Genomic DNA, 25618 nt, shown 5'->3' with positions numbered 1-25618 from the left:
AAGTTCACACTGTGCCTCTATGCTCCCTGCATTTCCCCAGATGGGGTGATCCGATGGCCAAGTCTTCCCACCCCTGGAAGAGGAGGGGAGGCCAGGACTGCTGGAGCCTCAGGGCTCCCACTTACCCCAGCCTCAAAGGAGACAGTAGGAGACTGAGCTCAGTGGTCTCCACTCCCACCCCGCAGGGTATCACCAATGCACTCTGACCTCTGACCCAGCAGCTTCGCAGAGAGAGACCACGGGAGGGGGAGGGTATGAGGACTCTGAGTAGTCATGACACTAATTAAGCAACAGCTAATCGGAAAATGTTGGATTTTATTAAGACCTCAGATTTATATGGTTGCAACAGGCACCAACATAATAACAATCATCTAATAGGCACTTTGGGTTCTTTCCAGAGTTTCTCTCCTCTCTCGCCGGCTGTTAATGTGCAGGAGGGAGCAAGCCAGTGAGTAGATGAGGGCAGGGGAGCCTCTCTGTGGCGTGGGCTGTGCAGCGGAGACGCAGGAGATGGGGCTGGGTGCTCTGTCTGGACTCTTTCCGTGTCGTCGTGAGAAGCGCCGCTGGGAAGCGGGCTGGTGAGAGGTTCTGACTTTTCTGCACTTCAGGATTTCTGAGATTGGGAGCTAAACAGAAGGAGGATGTTTTCCAGCCCCAAAGACAGAAGGAGGCTTCACACCTATCCTAATGCCACCAACTAGTAAAAAGCTAGTGGAAACAACAGGGACAAATGGGTTTTAGAGGAGCTCTGCAGCCTCCTGCGTATCCCCGTGGAGCTGGGAGCTGCACTTCTCAACATCTGTGTCAACCCGAAGCGCTCGACAACACTCGAAAGTTGGGGAAAATTCCAGTCTACTGGCTTAATTTCCATACCCTGCAAAGAGAAGGAAACATCACTTTTACAGGAAACAGTATAAAAAGTAAAAGGTGACTTAGATCCTTTGAAAAATGTCTACTGTAGTATTGATGTTACATTAGAAGACAAAATACCATCACACCTTCTCTACTTTGAGATGTGCTAAAATGGACCAAGGTATGAAATGGAGCAGAGAGGGGCAGCCGGGAGACCCCGTCTTAGTGAATATCTCTGTTATTTATGAGGGTACCAGAGCTCAAACGTACTCCAATAGTCCCATTTTTATCATAGAAATGATGGAGAGGGAGGAGTAATAAATGCCTACTAAGGAAAGAAAAACTGAACATTAGAATCAGAGGGAAAATGGCCATAAATACCCTCTGATGAATGTTGCATTCAATAAATCTACCTGCTTTGCAGAACAGCCACAGTCACCAGCAACAGGCAGCCGGCCCCTCACACCTAAGGCCCAGGAAGCGAGCCTGGGGACCCTGGGTGGGAGCCATGCCAGAGCCCCATTCCCTCCCCACATCCTATTGCAGGCCCTTCTGTGCTGGTGGGCAGGTGGGAGCTTTCCCTCTGGGAAGCAAGGCAGGACTGAACCCCACACTCAGACACAGGTGAGGAAGAGGTGGTGCCCACATTAAACATTATGTCTGGACGTGTCAGTGAGGATGTCTCTGGATGAGACCAGCATGTGAGTCAGTGGATTCAGTGGAGCAGCTTGCCCTCCAGTGTGAGTGGGCATCATCCAGTCCACTGAGGGCCACAAGGACATAAAGGCAGAGAAAGGGAAGACTCGTTCCCTTCCCGCCCACCTGCGTGAGCTGGGGCATCTCGTGTCATCTTCTCCTGCCTGTGAACAGGGACTCACGCCACCGGCTCCTCTGGTTCTCGGGCCTTTGGACTTGGGCTGGAACTGCAGCACTGCTTTTTCTGGGGCTCCAGCCTGCAGACAGCGTATTGTGGGACTTCTCAGCCTCCACAATCATATGAGCCAACACAACTGGGTCATAATAAATCTCTGTGTATATATGAAATACACACACACATCACCTGTTGGTTCTGTTTCACTGAAGAACTCTAATACACTCACACACCCACGATAGTCAAAAACCCAGGAATAATCTGGGAACGAGGTCTCCACTGAACTGACCCAACAGGCCTTTCCCCTGTCTGAGCCTCAGTTTTCCCTTCTACGGGAGGAAGAGTGAGTAGTGACTGGGGTCCATGGAGGAGAATCATCTGGACACATTGATGTGCAGTTTCTCGGTCAAAAACCCTCTGAAGCATGTGAGGTGATGGGTATGTTAATTAGCTGGATGGTGGGGATCATTTCACATGCATGCACATATCAAAGCATCATGTTTTACAGCTTAGATTTGTACAACTTTTATTTGCCAGTTCTTCAATAAAGCTGGCGGGGAGAACATTTCACTTTTAAAAAAATCTTTGTTTTCTTCTGATTCTTAACATACTTTTTCAAGGGGAAGGATTTAGTTCATTGCTGAACGTTACTTGAAATTTGATGTCAATGTCTATATAGCTCTAGAATACATGTGTATATATATAAATATAAATACACATCCATGCACACACATATATAAAGAATATATATATATTTGTTTTTTTCTTTCTGTTCCATGTTTCTTTCCAAGGCTTGGTAAGCCTTCCGATCTCTAAACATGAGCCTCAACAAAATAGAATGTCATCATAACCCAATATTACATACTCTTGAGATTCCCTGCAAGTTTGTCCTTCTAAGTATTTAAAAATAAAGCATTTCTCCAACAGTGAAAAGAAATAAATAAAAGCCACCCCCAAAGGCCTGGGGTCATTTATAACCCAATTCTGGTGCTGATGTGCAAGAGGAAAACCAGGCCAGCCTCTCTCTCCGAGGACTCAGGTGGGCCAGCGTGGCCGGCAGAGTAGGAAGCCAGGGATGTGGTCCCAAGCAGCTGGTGGCAGCACAACTGGCAGGGAGAGGAAGGTGCCCAGGTGTGAGTAGAGGGTCAGGAAGACATGAGGGTGCCACACAGAGGATCAGACAGCAGGAGTGAGGGAGCTCCGCGGACCGGGGCTCCCAGGATGGCAGAGAGAGGACCCCACCGCCACCAGCACACAGGCACGGTGCAGGTTCAGCACGGCGGGACACAGGTCCACATGGGATGAGTCCCACTCCAGGTCAGCCACCCAAGCCCGCACCCCCCCACCACATCAGGCTGGAGCAAGGGCCATCATTTCCAGCATTCCCTAATCCCCAGGATTTTTTCCCTGTCATTCTCCGAGTCACTGGGAGACCTGCCAAGCCACCCAGGGCTCCCACACCCACCCCTCCCAGCATCCAGCTCTGCTGCCCTGGCTTCGTCTCACCTCCCTGCCCACCCCAGAGGCTAAGTGCGGGCTGCTCCTCTCTCTGGCCAAGAGGGAACCCGCTCACTCCGGACCCTTGCCCCTCTGTTTACTGGGGTCTCCACAGGGCCTGCTCTCCTCTCTCCTCTCGTGGCCATCCTACGTGGTCCCTCAGTCTGCAGCAGTCTCCGCTCCCTGGACAGGGCTGCCCTGCCTCTGTCTGTCCCTGGGGCGGCACGCTGGTGTCAGTCAGCATCCTCCCTCCAGCTATGCTGCGAGCACCGGGACAGAGATCTCTGTCTCCTGCACCGCCACCGGGCCCCAGGCCGTGCCTTACACGCACCTGCCTGTAGGGTTTTCTGGTCTCTTCTCTTCGGCAAACCTGCATCCGGCTCCCGTGTGCTGGGCACAGTGCTAGGCCCTAGGGATTCCAGCATGAAGTGACTCGGACCCTGGTTGATGGACAGCTTTGGCTAAAGATGCACAGAGACCTTAGCTCATGCCACTTCTCTGTCCCTTCACCGTCAATAATGAAAGGCCCAGCAGCGGCATCCTCCAGACAGGCGCTTAGCACGAGCCAGAAGGAGAACAGGCTCGGGCAGCTGCCACGGCAGATCTCTAGGAAAGGACCGTGGACACAGAGCTCTGGCCGAGGGCCTCTCTGGCCTCCTCCTGGAGGCATCAGGCCTGCCCTTGACTTGGTGACAGATTTGGCAGCTCCTCACCCCACCGTCTGGCTGCCTCCCTGCCAGCCCTGGGTTTCTGACCCCAGCTGCCTCTCCCAGCAGGCTCTGTCGGCCACAGCCGTCTCCTTGCCTAAGTGACAGCAGTGCTTGTCACTGCGGCCAGGCAGTAGCACACAGTGTCCTTGGCTTCTCCTGCCTGCAGTCATGCCGGGCTGTTTTCTCGCCCACCACAGCCCTGCTCACACTCTCCAGCCACCCTGCTTTTCCCACCCAAACTCCCCGGCACCTGGGGAAGCCTGACTACACGGCTGCGTGTGTAACCTGGCAAACGTCTTACCCCTTCTGAGCCTGTCCTCTGCTCTGTAGACTGGCAACAGGAACGCACAGGATTGCTGTGAGGGTGAAATGAGGCCGTGTGTGTGGAAGTGCTTTGCAAATCCCAAAGCACTCTGAGGCTCTAAGGCAGAGGTATTATTATTCTTACTCTATACTACAACCCGCCCCAAAGCTGATCAGTGTAAGCTGGGCTGGGGGGAGTTGTAACACTCGGGGACCACCACCTCCTACCTTCCTCGAGGGATTCTGCAGGGGTACTCAAGGCTTACCCCAGCAAGCTCAGCCCCACGGGGAGTATATCACGGCTCCACATGGTGGAAATGGTTAATTTTATGTGTCAAGTTGTCTGGGCCACGGGTGCCCAGGCACTGGGTCAAGCATTATTCTGGGTATTTCTGTGAGGCTGTTTTGGGGTGGGATTAACAATTGAGTCGGTAGACTGAGTAAAGCAGGTTGCCCTTCCCAATGCAGTGGGCTTCATCCAACCAGTTCCAGGCCTGAATTCAGAACAGAAAGTTTGACCCTCCCCCAAGGAAGAGAGAATTCCCTCCTCCTGACCACCTTCCAACTGGGACATCGGCTTTTTCCTCCCTTCAGACTAGAACCAAAACGCTGGCTCCTCCTGGGCCTCAGGCCTGCTGGACTTTGGACGGGCAACACCATCGGCTGCCCTGGGTCTGCAGCTCACCGGCTGCAGCACTGTGGACTGGTCAGCCTTCGGCATTGCTGAGCCAGTTCCAGGACACACACACACACACACACGTCCTACGGCTTCTGTTTCTCTGGGAACCCTGACCAACAGAGAGGCTCCAGTGGTCCTCACAGGAAGTGTGTGGGAATGGAAATGCACTGGGGAACTTTCTGATTGTCAGAATGACTCGGGGGAGGAGGTGCTACCCACATTTAGTGGATGAAGGCTCTAGATGCTGAATGTCACCTAATATCCATGCTTGTCCTTTAAGACACTCTGGATTGAGTCCCTGCCCACACGTCCAAGTTCATCCCTCTGCCCTTGCCATGTTCACCCCACCAGGACCACACAAACAGCCCCGCCTCCTTTTCTGTCTCTCAGACACCCCACGCTGGTTGCTGCCTGGGAGTCCCACACTCGCCAGCTTCTCTGCAGCCCCGTGGTTACGTGGCTGGTTCTTTCTTGTCCATGGTCTCAGCTCAGATGGCACCACCCGAGAGAAGACATTCTTGATCACTCAATCGCTCCCACCTGAGACACTCTTTAATCTGCCTGTCCTCCCACAGAGCACTCTGTCCCATGGGAAAGAATTGCGTCCGTCCATTTGCTCGCCCCACCACTGCCGATTCACTGCCACCAGAATGCCAGCCCCAGGAGGACAGGAACCCTGTGTCGGTCACCCCTCCACTCCCAGAACACAGCAGGAGCTCAGTCGATGTTTATTAGACCTAGACTGAGAACAATTAGGTTATTTAGTATGAAATGCCCAATTTCATTAAGTACTGAGTTGGACAGTTGATATCTCTGACATTTCACTTTGACACTTCTTGTTTTATTTTTATTGTGAAGGTACATCCTCAGTCTTTCAAATGCATGGTTTGGCTTATGGTTATCTTTCAAATTTTTTTTTGGAACAATTTTTGTGAAACCATAGATAAGACAAAAATTCATGGCCACGTGTGGCGGCTCATGCCTGTAATCATAACACTCCGGGAGGCCGAGACGGGCAGATCGTTTGAGCTCAGGAGTTCGAGACCAGTCTGAGCAAGAGCAAGACCCTGTCTCTACTAAAAAAAAAAAAATAGAAATGAGCTGGGCAACTAAAAATACACAGGAAAAAAGTAGCTGGGCATGGTGGCGCATGTCTATAGTCCCACTTGGGACTTGGGAGGCTGAGGCAAGAGGATTACTTGAGCCCAGGAGTTTGAGGTTGCTGTGAGCTAGGGTGATGCCATGGCACTCTGGCCCAGGCAACAGCGTGAGATTCTTCAAAAAAAAAAAAATTCATGTTATTCTCAAATATGAGTTCCATCATGGAACCAATGCAGCACACACAGCTCGAAATATCAACGAAGTGTTTGGGAAGGAGTGGCTGATGAACGCACAATACGTTGGTGGTTTGAGAAATTCCATTCTGGTGATTTTAATCTTGAAAATGAGCCACGTGGGCAACCTGAGACCAAGGTGGATAATGATGATCTGAAAGCTGTAGTGGAAGTGAAACCATCTCAACCTAAGCGTGAATTAGCAGCAAGGTTTGACGTCACTATTCCAATAATATTGGACCACTTGAAATAAATCGATAAGATAAAGAAGCTGGATAAATGGGTTCTGCATGAATTAAACGAGCGTTAGAAGAGAAATCTCGAAGCTTGCTTTTCTTTGCTGTCATGACATAAAGGTGAACCATTTCTACACCGTATTGTTATGTGTGGTGGAAAATGGATAATAATATAAAGTTCCAGACGCTGTGCTGGGCACGGGACGATGCAGAGCACACGCTCTTCCCACCGTGGGGGAGAGGTGGGCTCTGGGATGTCTTTGGAGAAGCCATCTTGGCCCTGGTGTTCCTGGGTAAGAGCACTGGGCACCTGTACAGTCTCCCAGGTGTTGTTCGTAGGACCAGATTTCTGCCTCCGTCCACAGTACAGACACACCCTCCCTGCTCTCACCAGCTCTGCCCTGGAGCTGGGTCCTGTGCCCCTTGGACCCAAGCTCTCTCCATTCTGATGGTGGTGTGCAGGTCTCCCTGTAGGGCTCTGCAGCCGGTCTCCTGCTGGGCCACACCTGCCTGAGTGGGTCCTCACATGGGTCGGTGCAGAGTGACTTGAGTCTGCCCTGCCTCCCTGAGCACCTCAAGTGTGGCTGTCAACGCAGGAAGCAGCTACGGGACATGGACACATTCCCTACAGATCCTACTGTCTACACTGCCTACAGTTTAGGGTTCCAGAATCCCAGCTTGTCTCATGCACAGCAAACCCACTTAGGTTCAGATGAAAAATCTCACCCTGGTCTGGGGTTTGGTCTTAACGACAGTGTTTCAAAAACTGGCTGGCCTTCAACGTGGTCCCAAATATACTGGCGCCATGGGACTTCAGGTTAGCTGCATCCCTGAGGCTCACTGGCAAGTCTGTCATTTGCGGCACATCTGGAAATCAACATCCAGCGCCGTCTGCAGAGGACACTGGGCTTAAACAAGACACCCAAGGTTGTAGAAAGGAAATACGCCCAGAAATGCCAGTGAGCCACCCGACTCCCTCCTCCGGCAAACACCCACCTGCTGCGACTTGAGGGATCAGCCCTGCCTTTAATTCTGGCCCAGGCTCCAGAAGCTCTTTTTTATAAATGTAAATGTTGTTATTCCCATGCAACCTGGGAGGAGCATTGCCACACTATCACTTTATCACATTAGCAGCTCAAACCCCCGAGGAGAAAGGAACCAGAACAGGGTATAGGAAGAAGGACGGGGAAGGAAGTATTGCAGGCGAAGATTTTTGTCTAAGAATTTTGCCTCAGGTCACGCCTTTGTGACACTATCTCTGGAAGGGAACACCCCAGCCAGGAAGGGATCACCCATGTCACTTCCAGCTGGCTTCGCAGTGCCGGCAGCTTTGCCCTGGCTCTCTCTGAGTGGGAAGAACTGCTGTCGGCCCCCCCTTAGGGATGTGGATCTGATCACTAAACTATCTCTGCAATGCCTGAGCAATTATTTTTTTCTCAGATCAGTTGATACAAGGTTGAAATTATTTAAAGGGAATTCTTAAAATGTAAGGGGAGAAAAACAAAATGAGAGATCAGAAAACACAGCTGGGTGCGGTGGCTCACGCCTATAATCCTAGCATTCTAGGAGGCCGAGGTGGGAGGATTGCTTGAGGTCAGGAGTTCAAGACCAGCCTGAGTAAAAGTGCGACCCGTCTCTACTAAAAATAGAAAAATTAGCCTGGCATCATGGCAGGTGCCTGTAGTCCCAGCTACTTGGGAGGCTGAGGCAGGAGGATTGCTTGAGCCCAGGAGTTTGAGGTTGCTGTGAGCTGTGATGACACCACTGTACTCTAACCAGGTGACAGAGTGAGACTCTTATCTCAAAAAAAAAAAAAAAAAAACAATGTAAACAGTGGTGAGGAAAACAATGCGCATGGTCTGGAGGCAATAAACAGAACTGAGCGGGGAGAGTGGGCCTAGAGCCTGGCCGGCTAGGCGGGGCGGGGCAGCAGCACAGCAGCTCCGAGGACGAGGACGAGGACGGGGTCCTGCATGAGCTTGTGGCCGTGGGAAGGGAAGTGGTGGATGTGGGTGACTATTTAAAGAAGTCATCCCTGAACTTGATGAGGAATCGGATGTGGCAAGGAGCAAGACAGAGGAGGAGCACAGCTTCCTTAAATGTGACAAAGAACCCTGGGCACAGGAGGGACATTGAGCAGTGGGAATGAGGGTGATGGTTTCAGCTTTGAACGCGTTGAGTTTAAGGTGGCAGCAAGGCATTTTAAAGAACGTGACCATGAAGAGCGAAAGGCTGGCGTTGTTGAGAACTGTGAAGGGTCTGAGAGTTTGTCCTGGCTGTAAGCTAACAAGGTAGCCTGCTGCAGCTTCATGGGTGCTGGCAGGATCCACGAGACGCCTGGGCCAGAGACGGAGCTTTATCACTCACAACAATAACAGTTGCCAAAGTGTCAGCATTTCTCAACCCCTGACTCCGACAGCACAACAGGAAAGGGGCCAAGTGGTCCTGCACACGCAGGGGCTGCTCTGTTCCAGGAGAGGAGCCCGAGCTCAGGACAGTCCAATCCTTTATAACACGCTGGGCAAGTGCCAGGCAGTGCCCAGGGAGGCATTAACCTTACTGTAGCAGACAGCAACAGGCCTGCCCTTTACTCTGAAAGCAGACCCTATACAAACATCCTAGAAAAGACAGTCTGGAGCAAAGGAGGCCCTGCCTCTGCTCACAAGGGCTGCAGAAACGCCAGCCCCATGGGGAACTGACCCCCAACGCCAGTCTGGGTCTTTAAGAAGAGAAAACACCTGGGGTTTAGATTTGGGATCCTCAGCAGATGCCCAAACATGGGAATGGATCAGTATTCCTTAGAATCTTTATCAGTCAGGATCCCGGCACAAAAGATGAATTCGTCCCCGCTGGTCCAAAAGAACAAGTGGCAATGAAGGGGTCACTCCAGAGGGAAGGCAGGGTGAGGGGAGGGTGGGCAGGCAGCAACACCCCTTGGTGATTACTAAAGACCCAGCCAGCCACAGATGTGATCAGAGCAATGTTGTCCCCATCACCTTGTGTGACCCCATAACTACCTTGTCGTCAGGTACGTCATAATACCTATTTTACAAATCAGGCTACTGGATTCGGAAATGTTAAGCAACTTGCCCAGGATCCCAGAGCTGTTCCCCCGCCTTCATGTGCATAATCTTTCTACTGTGCCACAACTGTCCCCAGAGAGGGGGACAGAGTAACATACCTTGTGAAGCTTTCGAGACTTTAAGAAGCGTGTTCACAGGCTCCTAACAGTGCTCACTTGGTAGCCCTGGCCCCCCTAGGAGTAGAGCACACAGCACTAGGATGGTCCCTGTGAACACCCCCAGGCGATGCCACACCCCTGCTCTCTCTCTGTCTCTCTCTCCAGTGACAAGCCATTAGCTGCCAAACACAGTGAAAAGTACTAACTTCACTCTACAAGGCCCTTTGTGATCTGGCCCCGGCAGGGTGATCTCTGGGACCTAACTTCCTCATGCCCTCTTTCCCGGGGACAGCAAGCCGACCCAGCCTCTCTGTCCCCCCCTAAACATGTCAAGCACAGGCCCCCACTCAGGTCCTCAGCACCGGCTGGTCGTTCCACCTGGAATTCTCCTCCCCCGGGTTCTGCAGGGCTGGCTTCCTCACTTTGTCCAGGTCCCTGCTAAAATGTAAAAAACAAACTTCCCCAGGAAGCCTTCCCTAGTCACCCTACATGCACTGTCACTGCTAGGCAGTGCCTTTACCTGTTTATCATCTTTCTCCCCACTAGCAAATGAGCCCCAGCAGGGGGGGAGCTTTCTTCTTTTCCACTGTCTCCGGCACCTAGAGCAGTGCCCGGCACAAACTAAGGGCACGAAAGAATTGTTGCTGAATGAATGAATGAACGAATGCCCCTGTGAAGCGATGGGAGGGGTGAGAGGACACAGAAGATTCCAAATGGGAATTGCAGCCGGTCCTCTTCCTTGCTCTCCTGCCAAAGGCGGCTGCTATGATCTTGCAAATGTTGACTCAAGCGCCTCGTTGCAGAGCCCGGGCCTGTTAAATATTGCAGGGCCTCCTGGGCAGAGCAGATGCTGAATGTCAGGAGAAGGTTTGTCTCCAGGAACAAAAGCAGGAAATACTCTCAGCGTCCCCAGCCTCCAGATGTCAGAGGGCTGTCATCTGTCCCTTCAGTGTAGAGATTGATGCCTGCCTCGTCCCATTCCCGGGCTCCCTCTGGGGCTTTCTTCAGGGGACACAACTGCCCCTTCTACCCCACGGCACCTTCCCCCCACGAGCTTTCCTCCTGAGCCCTGTGGACGCAGAGACCACGGCGGGTGAGGAGCCGGACTTTGCTTCCTTTTCTCCCCATATATGCGAGGGAGGGAGGTCCCTGAGGCCTCTGTCTGCACACCAACGTGTGGAATGCTGGACACACTTGGAACATCGGGAGGAAACCCCAGAAATCTGTTTTCCAGAGGAAAGTGCCTTCCTAGAAGAAATGATTTAAAAAAGAAAGACAGTGGCTTCACGAGTACTATTCCAAATAATAGGGGCCTGCCACATAGTGGGAGCTTACTTTGTTTTGAAAGGATGAATCATGGAAGACGGCCAACCGAGAGTCCGGGTGGCGTGGAGGGGAGGGGCTCTGTCTGAAAGGCAGGACACTCCCGCTAAGGGGCACCGCCTGCATCGGGGCATCCCCCACACCCCCCTCCACCTGCCGCCAAGGACACTGGACATGAGTCTGGACACAGGGACCTTAAACAGTGAAAGAAGGAAGGCTGTCCTTGGAGCTCCGAGAAGGTGTAATTACAGATTTTCCAGATCATTCACCACTGACAGTGATCTCTCGACACTGGAGGGAAGACTCTCATGCAAAGTAGAGGATCTGCTGTGGTGTCGGCACCTGGGGAAGGGACAGTGAAGGACGGTGGCGGCAGCCGTGGACACAGAACCAGTGATGGCCACGTTAGAGCCCCCGCGGGACAGCAAGCAGCAGAACCCAGAGCAGGGCCCCCAGGCGACAGGGATGGGAGGCCCAGGCAAGTCACTCTGGCCTCTCTGGACAAAACGCAGGCCGACCCTAGTCCACCGCTGGGCTCTGCAGCAGCGGAGACGCACGGTACAGCCGAGGAGCCTCGGGCCGGGAAGTAGACGACCTGTGTCTAGTGTCAGCTCTGCCACTAACTCCCCATGTGCCTTGAGCAAACCACATGACCTCTTGGAACCTCATTTTTCATCTGTAAAACAGGATGATGCCACATCCTCAAAGACTGCTGAGGATGATGTGAGACGCTGTGCACACAGCTTGAGCCGGCCCAGCCTTGCTCCCAGCCCCGGCTGCAGCCCTGGAGGCGAAACCTCTGCTCACCCCCACTCCCGCCTTGCCTCTGGCAAAACGTGCTGAAGGACAGTCCAGCCTCCTTGGCCAAGACGGTGATGAACACCCATCCCCCGGCTCTGTCCCTGAACCTCCAGCTGTGAGTTTCACCATGAACACATGATCCGGCCTTGCGGAAGAGCTCAGGGGACAGTGCCTGCCACTGGGCCCTGGGGCAGAGGTGCCGTCCTTGCTCCCAGGGAGTCGGTGAGGGAGTCAGGCAAGATGAGGAGAGGAGACAGACACACCCCCTTCCTGAGTCACTCATGCAAATCCAGGAGCCGGCACCTGCTGTTTGTGCCAGTGGATCCCTGGCAGGAGCCTTTGAGGTCAAGGGTTCTCGGAGTAATTTTTTCAGATCTGCCTGTGTGTGTTTACTTGGTGTGAAGCTGTGTGGAGGGTGGATTGCAGGGGGTGGCGGATGCCTCAGGGAACACAGATGAGGCCCCACAGTACCCACCACGCACTTCATTCCTTCTCCTGTTCCAAAGCCCAGAAGATCATACGGGGATATCTCATATCTACCAGGAAAGGCTTTGTGACAAAGCCGGTCTGCTGGTGGGAGATCTGCTGGAGGCATCATCGCCAGAACCCTTTCGAAGTGACAACTTATTTTGGGTTCCAGGGACTGAGGGGTTGGTTCCCCAGGACACAGGACTTGCAGTGCTAAAACCAGGACAGTCCTGGGCACACCAGGACGAATTGGTCTCCCAGCCCTTGCAAGCAAGCTCTCAGCACCGGGACAGATGGACCTTGTTATTCTCAACCAGCCCTGGCTCTCCAGGAAACTCCCCAGCCCTCCGCGGGCAGTGTTTCCATCAGCCCGGGAAAGAAAGAGGGGAGGCGCCGTGCCCGCCTGCACCTGCCTGTGTCTTGGGCACACAGAAAGGCATGCTAGGGCTGGACTCCTCTTTCTAGAAGCTGAGCTGGCATGAGGGATGAAGGCAGAATCCGAAGCTGGGAGAGAAACCAGAAGAAGCCCCTGGGCCATTTTATTAATAAAATGCTACCCACCTTTTTTTGACAAATCTGGGCCCAGTCCCTGAAAATCTACCTCTCCAGGCTCTGTGTGTCCCTACCTTCCTCTCTGTGCTTGCGAAGGCAGCGACATCCTGCTGACAGCTTCAACAGAAATATGTCTAATTTAGACATAAAAACAAGGCAGTCACCTCCCTCCCTGGGCCCTTGGGGAATGGATCTCACCCCAGTGGGGGTCTTTCCCGGCCCCTCCCCAAGGGAGCTTAGGGCCAGCGTGAAGGTGCAGCTGCTTCAGTCAGAATTTGGTGTCCAAGGAATCATGACATTTCCTACTTTCAGAGTATCTTAAGCCTTTCTAAGTGCTATCGTCCATGCATTTTCTCTTTCGAGCCACGTCAACCCCAGAAGCTCCTGGGAGCCTGAGTAATTTGCTCAGGTCACAAGCAGAGCTGCACCAAGGCCCAGACTCTGCCTGTCTGCGCCTCCCTCTGGCCTATTTTGCTTCACTCATGAACAGCATCACCAAACAATGCCTGCTGGGCACTAGATGGTCCAGGCAGATGAGGAAAGTATCACACCACGTTCTCATGAGCACCAAGCCATGGGTGACAATGACCTGGGACATGGTGCAGATGTTCCCCCCCCCCAGGGTCCCCACTTTAGATGTCTAAGCCCAGTCTGAGGACAGAGGAAATACCTTTCAGGACAAACTGTACCTGCAGAGATGTCGGCAAGAGCTCAGCGGGTCTCTAAATATGTGCATTCGTTCCGACAGATACCAAAATATAACAGAGGTGTCAGCTCTTTTAAAGCTGCGTTTTCTATAGTTTCTCCAAGTTGAAGAAGCTTTCAGCAACGTCAGATCTTCTGGGTGAATTCCTGCCCAACGAGAGGGTGGAAAGACCACACATATTCCAGATCTCCCCTTTCTCAGCACCTCTCACATCTTGCCCCACTTCCCCGAGAGCACCTCACCCTGCCAATCACCTGGCCAGCCGCTCCTCACAGGCCACCAGCCCACAGAGCGCCCATGCCCTTTAGGAGGAGGCGTCCCTGTCAGTGCTCACGACAGTGCCCAGCAGGGCCCAGGCGCGGGGATTCCCGAGAGGCCCCTGACCTGCCCTTCGAAACAGGGCCTCCCCCATGTTTGCTGTGATTGTGTGTCTACACGTGTGTGTTTGTCAGTATCTGCCGCCCCCACTACACTCATGAGGACAGGAGCTGTACCTGCTTCTTTTACCATCCCTGGCACTTACTAGGTACTAAACAAATATTAATGACATGACCAATTGGATGGATGAAGGAAGCAAGAAATGAATAAAAAACAAGCAGTATGCCTAGGTTAACTAGGTCACCTGCCTGGATTCCGAGAACTCCGCTGATTAGAGTGAAACGATATCTCTGACGCTACCTCCAAAGGAGCCCCAACAAGAAGACCTGGATCTGCGTAGAGTGCTCAGTTTCACATTTCCAAAACAGTTGCTGCCCGCACAGGACAAGCGACGGAGGCCTGCTGCCCGCAATAGTGTCAGCGAGGACCGCGGTCCCTACACACGTGGGCACTTAATGCATTTTTGGTAAATGAATAAATGTTTCCGGCAAGTGTGGTTTCAAAGTGTCATATTTCTGTATTTAAGTTAGAATCCCATTTCATTGATCAGATATTCCCTGGAAAGCCATATTCACTGGAAATGATCAGGAAGCTCCCTGAAAAATGTGATACTTAGGTCGGCCAGGGCCTGAGCATTCAAACGTCAGGATGTTGAACGGGTAGAACCTGCTGCCATAGTCTCTTTAAAAATAACAATAGAATGCACACAGTAAATACAAATAATTTCCACCCAAATCCAGAGTCCGTCATTGTAGCCGTGTGTCTTTGGAAAAGTCTGTTTGCCAAGACTCATTTTATTCATCTATAAAAGTGGATGATTAGATGTCCTCCCCCTCAGGGGTGTGAGGATTAAACTAGACATCACCTGGCACACAAGAAGCCACCATGATTGTAATCATTTGAACAGAAGTTGTCACTTCAGAAGGAAGCTGTTCAAAGCTCTGAGAATATTTTGTAGGAGAATTTCCCTGACATCATTCTATACACAGAAAAAGTCAGGAAATTCCTTGAAATGTGCTATCTTCATGAGAGTATTCCCTCCAAACCTCACTTCTACAACAATCAACTATCCAGTTTGAGGTGGATTCTGATTGCAATTATGAAAAAAATTGGCAACAAGAATGTATATTGCAAAACAAAATGTGTTGCTTTTAAAGTGATTTTGGAGCCTCAGTAATTAGTCTAGCAAGTTCCAAAGATACATTCTGTAGTCATCATTCAGTATTTGTTTCCGTCAGTAATCTGCCTTTCTTCAAAAAAAAAAAAAAAAATCAACTGGGGAAAAACATCTGTTCTGAAGCTACCTGGGACTGAAGGCCCCCCATCCCCGGCCTTGCTGGGTTCTGGATTATAAGAAACCCCCCTTGGATCCCACGTTCTTTCTTCCTGCCAGGCTGCTCCTGGGTCACTTCTCAGCTCTGGTAGCTGCTGAAACAAGACAGATGCTACTGTACAAAATAACTCAAGAACATACCAAAGCCTGTTGCTTCCAGCACTTGGAAAATTTGACATTCAAATATGCAAATATTTTATGGCACGAAGAGAGAAAAACAGAGAGAAGGAGCTGCAAAGTCACATTTGAAATAAAACATACTAGAGATGTAAGCAAACTGGAATTTACACTTCTGGATTATAATTAAACTGGTGCTATTATCAGAAAGAGCACAGAAATTGCCGTGATTTGCCACAAGGGCCTCTTGTTATTGCTGAAGTCACCAGACACGTCACTCAATCTTCAGCACCCACATGATGACAAAGCTGTATTTGCAGCCCCGGGGATGAGCCTCATTCTGACCGAAAATGCCCGTTGGCACAGAGGGCAGAGACGGGAGTGTGGCAGAGGAGTCAGAACACTGTCTTCACCCCATTTTTCACGGTGCAATATGTATGTTTCTTTAAATATGTAGATTAAAAGTCTATCAAACAATCACCAACCTTCACACAAACTTTGAGTTCGTTTTCCTGGAGCTCTGGGGGGAATGAGCAAAGTCAGTCTTACAGTCTCAGATGGTGAAGTAAAAAGAAAAAGAAACCAGAAGTTCAAAGTCGATCTGGGTCAGACCATTAATAGCTGAGTTATTTTGATCAGTCATTTAACCTCTTAGAGTCACTATCTCCCCACACGTGTTAGTGGAGTTAGTCTAGATGGTTCCGAAGTCGCCTTCCAGATCTTGGAGTCTATCAGATGTTGTAGCAGAAAGTTTAGAATCAGATAGACCCGAGTTTAAATTATGGTTTCATTATTTACTAGCTTTGTGAACTTAGGCAAGTTGCTTAGTACCTTGAAGCCCTGGTTTCTCATGTGTAAAATGGAGATAATAATAGTTCCTATCTCTCAAGGGTGCTGTAAAGTTTAAATGCAATTATGTCAGTAAAGCATTTGATGTAGGGTAAATTCTCGTTTTATTCCCTCTTTCTTGTGATTTCTTCTTCTTTGTGAAGAAGCTACAGAATACAACTAATCATGATGAGAAAGAAAGTTAGCATCTGGGATACCTGCACCATTAACCTTATCCATACTGTGTTCCAGACAACCAGGGTAAACTCAGAAGGTCTAGATGCAGGCCCAGTAAAACATGGAACTGGTCACTTAATGGAAAGACCATCCATAGCATTTTGTTTACTCCTAATTGGTCATCTCCTGAGGCCAAATGCACTTCTGAACATGGCCTGCCATCATCAGGGGCATGTATTTAGCGAATAGCAGATATTTTTAATACAAGTCCAGTGATAAAGGTTGAACTTTACTATATGACTCCCCCTCCCCACATAAATCCCAGAAATACATCCAGAAATTAGTCTTAAGTTTGTCAGTAGCACTATTTCCCCTTATCTGATGTGGGCACTGCCATTCATTGATTTGCTTAACTAAACTGGTTGATTCCACTGGCATTTGTGCCATATTTTTCAATACTGAGAACTACTATGTACCAGGTGCTATGCTAAGCACTCAGTAAACAAGAGAAACATTTCCTTGGTTTGGCAGAATGAGGGAACCCTGCCTTATCAACAGTCTTGGCTGCATTAAAAGACATTATCAGGAAGAACATAATAACAGAAGCCTACCTTCTAGAGAAACTAGAAAGCACATGGTATTAGTTCTCTTTTTTTTTTTTTTTTTTTTTGGGACAGAGTCTCACTTTGTTACCCGGGCTAGAGTAAGTGCTGTGGCATCAGCCTAGCTCACAGCAACCTCAAACTCCTGGGCTCAAGCGATCCTCCTGCCTCAGCCTCCCAAGTAGCTGGGACTACAGGCATGCGCCACCATGCCCGACTAATTTTGTCTATATAATATTTTTAGTTGGCCAGATAATTTCTTTCTATTTTTAGTAGAGACGGGGGTCTCGCTCTTGCTCAGGCTGGTCTCGAACTCCTGACCTCGAGCGATCCACCCGCCTCGGCCTCCCAGAGTGCTAGGATTACAGGCGTGAGCCACCGCGCCCGGCCGGTATTAGTTCTCTAATGCTGTTTCACAAATTATCCCAAACTTAGTGATTTAAAACAATACACATTATTTTGCAGTTTGTAGAATCCAGGAAGAACCCAGGAGCAGCTCAGCTAGGTGGTTCTGGCTCAGGGAGGGCCACAAAGGGTGCAGATGGCAGGAGGCCAGGATCCTCCGGGTATACAGGGGCTGGCCACATACATATAATTGGACAGAAAAAGAATTCTGACTTTAGGCCATGAAGGGGACACTGGGCAGCAATTCTAACCAAAGATAAAGAGAGGAAGAAATAAAGTCATCAGGGTAGAGATCAGAGAAGAAGTAAAATATGTCCAATAAGCTTCACTGCTCTTAGGAAGATGGGCAGAGGGTCTGGCCACCAGAAGTCTAACCCCAGCTCGGGGAGTAAAGACAGGGAGGAGCCTGGGGAGGGTCGGAGGCTGTGGGTTCCGGAAGGACTGATACTGACCATCTGGAAGAGCAGAGGGCATTGGGGCGTGGGGGGCCAGGGGACAGCAAGTGCAGCTGAACCATCTCCAAGGCAGCCTCCCACTCCAGTGCTCAAGGATGCAAAGGGGTGGACGGGCTGGGGGTGGCATGTGAAACGCACCATTGTCCTGGAAGTCAGCCTGTGGTTCCCTTTTCGTCCAAGAGAACAGTTCAACTTTTGCATTTAGTCCAGCTGGATTTTTGTCATCTTCCCTTTCACCTTTAGTCAAGAAGTTCTGGCCGGGTGCAGTGGCTCACACCTGTAATCCTAGCAATCTGGGAGGCCGAGGCGGGCGGATTGTTTGAGCTCAGGAGTTCGAGACCAGCCTGAGCAAGAGTGAGACCCCGTCTCTACTAAAAATAGAAAGAAATTATATGGACAGCTAAAATATATATAGAAAAATTAGCTGGGCATGGTGGGGCATGCCTTGTAGTCCCAGCTACTTGGGAGGCTGAGGCAGGAGGATCTCTTGAGCCCAAGAGTTTGAGGTTGCTGTGAGCTAGGCTGATGCCACAGCACTCTAGCCTGGGCAACAGAGCAAGACTCTGTCTCAAAAAAAAAAAAAAAAAAAAAAAGTTCTACCTTTATCAGCCTCCAAGTGGTCATGAAACTGGAGGTGGCTGGGACTGTTTATGCTTTAGTAATCTATACCATGGCCATTGTAATTTAAAAATGAAAACAGAGAATGAACCTAAGTTATGTTTAAAAACATTATTCCATAAGCCACCATTCCACGGCTCCCAGTTTTGCACTAAGCAGATAAATGTGGTTTCCTATGGTTCCATTTCCTTGCCTGGGGCATGTCCTTGAGGGAGGGCCTCCTGGCTCTTTGCTGGTGCTAAGTGGTACCCACACAGCCTTTGCCCCAAGTAAAGGTGGCTCAACCAGCCCCCGGAGTGGTGAGGATCATGTCCTGACTGCCCCTTTGGGAGGCTGACTAGTAACAAAGCCAAAGCTGGCCTCTTCTCTTCCCTTCCCTGGCAGGCCCTGAAGATCCCAGAGGGAAGGCAGGCAAGGCAGCCCAAGGAAACCTGGCTGCTGGTGAGTGCTCTTCTTCAGGGCTGATGGCACAAAGCTTGTAGGATCCCTGGGCGCCCCCAGCACTGAGGGAAGTGAGTCTGGTCTTAGAGATTGGCACATGGTGCAGATGCTGTTTACCCCGGTGAATAATAAAATCAGGGAGGATCTGCTCAGAGCCACCTGGCTGCAGTCCTCTGGGGAGAACACGGGGCAGAGACACGCTGGCTGTGAGATGGAAGGACAGCCAGACCCCTGTGGCCTGTGAAAATGATGTCATCTGGGCAGCATCTGGGCCCTGAGGGAGGGATATTCCACTGGCTTCCACGCCCTTCAGTACTCAAGGTAGGTGTCAGGAACTTCACAAGGATGAAGCAAATCTGGCCCAAAACACACTACGGAAACAGCAGAGCTGCCAACGTGAGCTGATGCAAACACTGAGGGCAAAGCTAATAGCATTTCCCCAAGCCCTCGGCTCAGCAGAAAGGCAGCTCACCTGCCACGTCGGTCAGCGGCTCCTGAGTAGCCAGCCAACCCATACGAACTCCTCTGGCTCGCCCACTGCCCTGCAGCTGGGAAGACTGCCCTGAGACCTTGGGGGGGGGCCTTAGCTTCTGAGTCATTCCCCTTCTGCATTAGCTCCACACCCAAGGCGGACTCAGATGCAGATTCGGTCATCTTGCTCTTCCTGAGAGCTACAAGAATGTGCCAAGCTCTATTTTAGTTGTTTCGCATAAATTGTGTCATATCTGGGTTCATATCTCACCCTATTTTAGAGCCTTCTTGTCCCCAGTATGCATTCTTTGCTTCCTCCAGCACAAGCTCAAAAAGGGAGGAATCCACATATTTTTCCCTTTAATGGAGGAGGAAGGAGATTTGAGCCGAGACTCCCTTTCCTAATGGCCTAGCCAAGGTTACCCTGACAAACGGCTTGAATATATAAACACACACACACATACTCTAAGAAAATATATATTAGAGAATAAATATTTAAAGAATATATATATTTATTAGAGAATTTAGAAAAAGGCAGTACTCCAAAAGAAAAATGGACAAGAAACCTGAAAAGGCAATTCACAGCCCAGACTAACCAAATGGCCATTAAATATATGAAAATGTCTCGGTGATTAAGAAAGTGCAAGTTAAAACAACAATGACGGCTTGATGACTTGGGATGTAGGAAAACAAAAAACAAGCAAACAAAAAAACTACAATGAGTTACCACTCCCCACCCATCAGAGTAGTTAAAATTAAAAGGACAGGTAATATAAAATTTTCACAAGGCTGTAGAGCAACAGGAATTCTCACTTGCTGCTGGTGGTAGTTAGAAATGGTGTAACCACTATGGAAAACTGTTTGGCAGTACCTACTGTAATTGACCATATGTATGCCCTGTGACTTAGCAACCTTCCTGGTAGATACACACCCTACAGAAATGCATGCACATGTCCTCCAAAAGACACGTATTACGATGTCATAGCAGCAGCCCAATTTGTAGTAGAGACTGACAACAAGCTAAATGTCCATCATCAATAAAATGCAGTATGTTCATGTAATGGAGTACTATACATGGATGAAAATTAACAAGCTATAGCTACACAAAACAACACAGATGAATCCCAGAACGTAACCCTTAAATATAATCTTTAAGAAGGTAAACATAAGAAATATATACTGTGTGATTTCATTTATATAAAATTTATAAATAGACAAACCTACTAGTCTTTGGGGATGAAAGCTTAGGTGGTAAAGCTATGAGGGCTTTCCTAAGAGCAATGATAACGGTTACCTTCGGAGCTGTGGGAGGGAGGGCTGGTGATCAGGACCAGTTGTGAAAAGCGGGGCTACTAGGGTATGGGCAATGTTCTGTTTTCTCGACCTTGGGTGGTAGCTGTACAGGAGTTTCATCTATGATAATTCATTCACCTGTATATTTGTGTTCTGTGCATCCTTTTGTATGTATATTAAGCAATAAAAACAGTAACTTAAAAAACAAATCATCCCTTCTGCCCCAGATGCCCCTTACAGCAAGTGGGTTAAGGACACAGGTTTGGCCTCAGGTGCACATAAGATTGAATCATAGCTTCCATTTTACCACCTGTGTGACCCCTCGGCAAGTGACTCAACCTCTATAAACTCAGGTTCCCGTTCTATATGATGGTGATGACAGTGACTAACAGAGTTGGTAAAAGGGTTACATGTCCTGGATCAGTCAAGAGCCCAGCACAGTACTAGAACATGGAAGAGGTTCAACAAAGGGTAGATGGGAATAGTCAAGAGTGGTAGCAATTGTTCTTCTTGCTCTACCTTAGTTTACTTTGATCTATTCAGCCCAAACTGTGAGATAGTGGAAATTCCAGACAGTGAACCTGGAATTAAGTCATTTGCCTTCTTTATGATTCAGTCATCTTTAAAATGTAATGAATAATACCTACCGTAGACGTTTCTTAAGAGGATTAAATAAATGAGCATGTGAACAAGTCTGGCACACGGTGGATATCCAAAGTTCATCTATCTGGTAGTATTTCATAGTAACAGTTGTTTTGTTGTTTAACTTAGGACATCGCCTGTGAGGCACGTTCGGAAGACTGGACCAGAAGGCTGAGCTGCTGTTCTGGTTATGTATTACTACATAACGTTCATATTATCCTACAAATTATTATAGTTGCTCAAAACAACAAATTTTTTTAACTTACAACTCTGTGGTCGTAGAAGGGAGGGAAGGCAGGGTTCAGCTGGGTGGTTCTCACTTGGCGTCTCTCACACGGCTGCATTCAGATGTCGACTGGTGCTGCAGTCCGGAGGGCTCAGCGCGGCTGCGTCTCCCAGAGGGCTGCTCACACGGTTCGCAGTTGCTGCTGCCTCTTGGCTGAAGCTCACTTAGAGGTGCTGACTCCTACCGAGCACCTACATGGGACCTCACCATGTAGGGCTTCCTCAGAACATGGTGATGCCAAGTCTCCGAAGGCAGTGTCCCAGCAGGCAAGGCAGGAGCCACGTTGTTTCTTACGACCTAGCCTTGGAAGTCATCTCGTGTTACTACCCCATGATCTGTTGGACAACGCAGTCACAACCTGCCCAAATTGAAGGGATGGAGACAGAGAGTACAGCCATCTTTTAGTGTTAGTTTACCTATGAACACTGAGATTGTATGTGAATTCCGGAAACTACTCCGCTAACGTTATAGGCAGCCGTGCATAATGGTCAAGAGTTTTGTCTGGGTTCAAACTCTGACTCTGCCATTTATTGGCTGCATGTCCTTGGAAATCACTTAACCTCTCTGTCTCTTGGATTGCTCGTGTAAGCTGGAGATAACTACAGCACCATCGTCACTGGGCTCTGTTTGAAGGAGTGTGTGACCCGTGGTGAACGAGCTCAGTGAATGTTAGCTTTTAGGATTGTTTCCACTCAGGTTTATACCCAACCCCATGGTCTTGGGCTCTGGCTGCATCACTCCTAACATCATCCCCAGACCGCCACGTGTTTCCTGTGGCGATAGACCCCTTCCTGAGATCGTGCCATGTGACTGCCTCTGGGGAGGACGTACCCTGGCACGTATGTGACAGTGGGGAGAGCACTTGAGTTGGAGTCAGGCAGTCCTGAGTCTAAGCCCGAATCCTGCCTCTTGTTGAGGGAGATGGGGTAAGTTTCCTATCCTCTGAGAGGCAGTTTCTTCATCTGTAAAGGGAGAAAAAGGGCCGAGGAAATCCAACGAGAAAGTGCTGATGAAAGCACTCGGCAGTGCCTGGCATTTCCTGGTATTTGAAATTCATCTGGTATTTTTGTTTAGTTTTCAGAAAAAAAGAGAACATGACTTTCTGAGAAGGTAGCCAAAGAAGCATATCTCAGTGGCTGAAATAAACTCCTCAATTAAACCATCCATCCTCTTTGGCCAAGAACAGGGAAGCACGAAGTCTTGGTGGAGGACGACGTGGTGACTCTCTCCCCACCTTTCCTCCTTCCCCTCCTCCGCACTGCCCTTCCCCGCTCCCAGCTCTCCGTGAGGCCTGGAGCTCACCTGCTTCCAGCCTCCCTCTGCAGGCACCCGGGTTAGACAAGCCTCAATAGCCCGCGGTTGTCTCTGCAGAAGATCTGGCCTCTGGACACCTCCAAGCCTTCCAAGGATTCTCCCTGATAGCTCACTTTTTCACAGTGGCCACTTGGCACAGTGATTTCACACTGGAATTCCTTCAGCCTCTGCTCCCTTTCCAACTCATGTACAAACCACTCTGGTACTTACGGAAATTTCTCAGAGAACAAAACTCCAGTAAGGGAGTCAGGATCCTTGGTGGGAGCAGGCTCAGTCCTTCCTCATCCATTTGCTTCCTTCCCTGTGTCTGCTTTGTGTCAAGGAGCCCTCACCCTCTGCCTTCTCTGCTCTCTGCCATATCCATTCATTCGTTCATTCATTCACGCAACAGATATTTTTTAAATACCTACTGTGCACAAAGCCTCTGCTCTCCTGGCCTTTATTTTCTAGTGGGGGGTCTTCACTGCCTCCTAAGGGGGTCTCCTGTAGCTCCTTCCTCAGAGGCTCTCCACTGTCCTCTCTCTGGGAACGGGACACTGGGGGCCAGGAGCGGATCCTGGCTCTGGGAAAAGCAGAGCTGCTTTATCTGCCCTGGACTCCAGCCACCGATGAACTTCCTGTTTCTCCACCCATAAAATGTGAAGCACTCCAGAGCTGCTGGATGAAGCAAAGCTTATGCACCCCCAAGTGAACTTCTGTGTCAGCTTTTTAATAATGCTATTTCCATAGGGCATTCAAAATGAAAATTATACAAATGGGTCAAAGCTGAACAAATGAAAACCAGGTATCTTAAATTTTTGACAAGCTGCCCAAAAGTTCATCAATAGCACTCAGTTCTCTTGAGTCACTGCTTGACCTCTGGCTGAGTCTGTCTCTCACAAATCACTGTCAGTGGCAAGATTCCACAGTCAGAAGGTCACACGGATCTGCACTTCTGTCCTCTAATGGGAATAGACTTTGGAAATAATTTAGGGTAGAGGAGAAGAGTTTCCTGAGGGAACAGCCGGGGACAGATTAACCAAATTACATCAGGGTGACACACACACTTACCTTGATCTATGCATATTATAAATACTTAATACCTTGTTTTACTTTTTTAAACTTTGTTCTTTGTGGCCTGTGAATGGTTGCCTGTATGATGCTGTCTGTCTTTAGACCTGATTCCTCAAAGACAGGTCTCTGTTTCAAATAATAATTTTTATTTAAAAACATTAACAAGTAGGCAATTCTGCCTGTTTTCAATCAACACAGAACACACAATCCTAGGTGCACCCTCAGGGAGAAAGCAGGACTGCCCACTCCTCACCGTTCCTCTCTGTCCTAGTCTTTGTTCCTCAGCTAAGAGGCACTTGATGGGAGGCTTACAGAATTTGGAGACATCCCAGGCAGAACGTTTCAGGGAAGTGGATCCTCCTGCCTTACTGGAATTGCTGATGGGAGCCCTGGAGGAGAGGGAGGGAATGTTCCCATGGTAAAGTGTTCCCAATAATTGAGAACAAAAGGTTTATAACTGGAGAAAGCAGACTAGAGACACAATGTTTGTTAGGGACACATGATGAACTGTTAAAAGAAGAAGACTCCTAAAGCCAGGGTAGACAGGGAACCCGGAAGCTGATAAAGCCAGTGACAATTGTTGCAAAGGGCAACAGGGAGTCATCAGAAGGTCTTCGACAATTCACACAGAGGGGACTGCAGAGATGTTGGCCGAAGGATACAAACTTTCAATTAGACAGGAAGAAAAAGTTCCAGCTCTATTGTACAATGTGGTGACTACAGTTAATAACCATGTATTGCATACTTGGAAATTGCTGAGAGCAGATTTTAGGTGTTCTCACCACAAAATGATAAATATATGAGGTAATGAATATGTTAATTAGCTCAGTTTAATCAGCCCATACTGTATACATATATCAGAACATCAAGTTGTGTACCATAAAGATAGATAATTGTCCATGTGTCAATTAAAAAGAAATAATTTTTTTTTAAAAGTTTAAAAAGGAAGGGCATGGAATATTTAAGGAAGAAGTACTCATTCTCAATGGCTAATATTATAACATTTAATAATGCAATAATGAATGGCACTCCATTAGTCTAAAATGTTGAGTCCATCTTTCAAACATGACTTTCTCCTCAGGAGTCTGAAAAAGCAATCCATGTGGAAATGAGAACTTTTCCAAGAAGTGAGTGTGTTCTTGCTCTTGCAGTTCTAGGGCACGTGATAGGTGCTCACTAGACGCACTTGCTGCACTGTTGGATTGGACCGATTCAGAAATAAACAGAGTTAGGCGCATCCATTCCTCCCAGCTACATCCAGCTGAGCACAGCTGAGCCGCTGGAGCAGGAGCCCGAGACGGGCGCTGCAGTCTGGCTCCTGCTGAGTCTCACACCTTCCATGGAGACCTCACACCCACCTCTGCATTTCTCCTTGATCCAGACTGTTCCCTGGGTACTTTTAGCCTGTATTCTTGGCAGTTTCTCCAGTGCTTTTCAAGATGCTATAGGCATGTATGGAGAATTACATGCTAAAAAGTTGGGGAGCTCCCCTGAAATCTACCCGTTCTACCTTTATCCTACAACCCCTCTGCTTGAGGGTCCCTGCCTTGCTCTCTGTCCCAGTTTTTCCCTCTGACATGCTTGGGTGCCAGAAGCCTAGGCTAAATCTAGCCTAATAAATCAACCCAAACTTTGTCATGAAATGAAAGAGAAAGCTTTTAATGATATTACTTTTTTGGTCATTAAGCAAAG

General features: G+C 49.3%; 1 long non-coding RNA gene across 1 annotated transcript; it reads right to left on the bottom strand.

Annotated features, from left to right (window-relative positions):
- Positions 1 to 319: 319 nt before the first annotated feature.
- Positions 320 to 23417, bottom strand: LOC123641142. Its single transcript, XR_006736230.1, has 3 exons — positions 23284 to 23417; positions 21540 to 21861; positions 320 to 874 (listed from the first exon to the last, which is right to left on the bottom strand). It is a non-coding gene; the product is annotated as an uncharacterized LOC123641142 (long non-coding RNA).
- Between the last annotated feature and the right edge of the window lie 2201 nt (positions 23418 to 25618).

The sequence above is a fragment of the Lemur catta genome, chromosome 7, assembly GCF_020740605.2.
Source record: "Lemur catta isolate mLemCat1 chromosome 7, mLemCat1.pri, whole genome shotgun sequence".
NCBI lineage: Eukaryota > Metazoa > Chordata > Mammalia > Primates > Lemuridae > Lemur > Lemur catta.
Note: the sequence above shows the minus strand (reverse complement) of the source record. Positions and strands in the feature narration are given on the sequence as shown.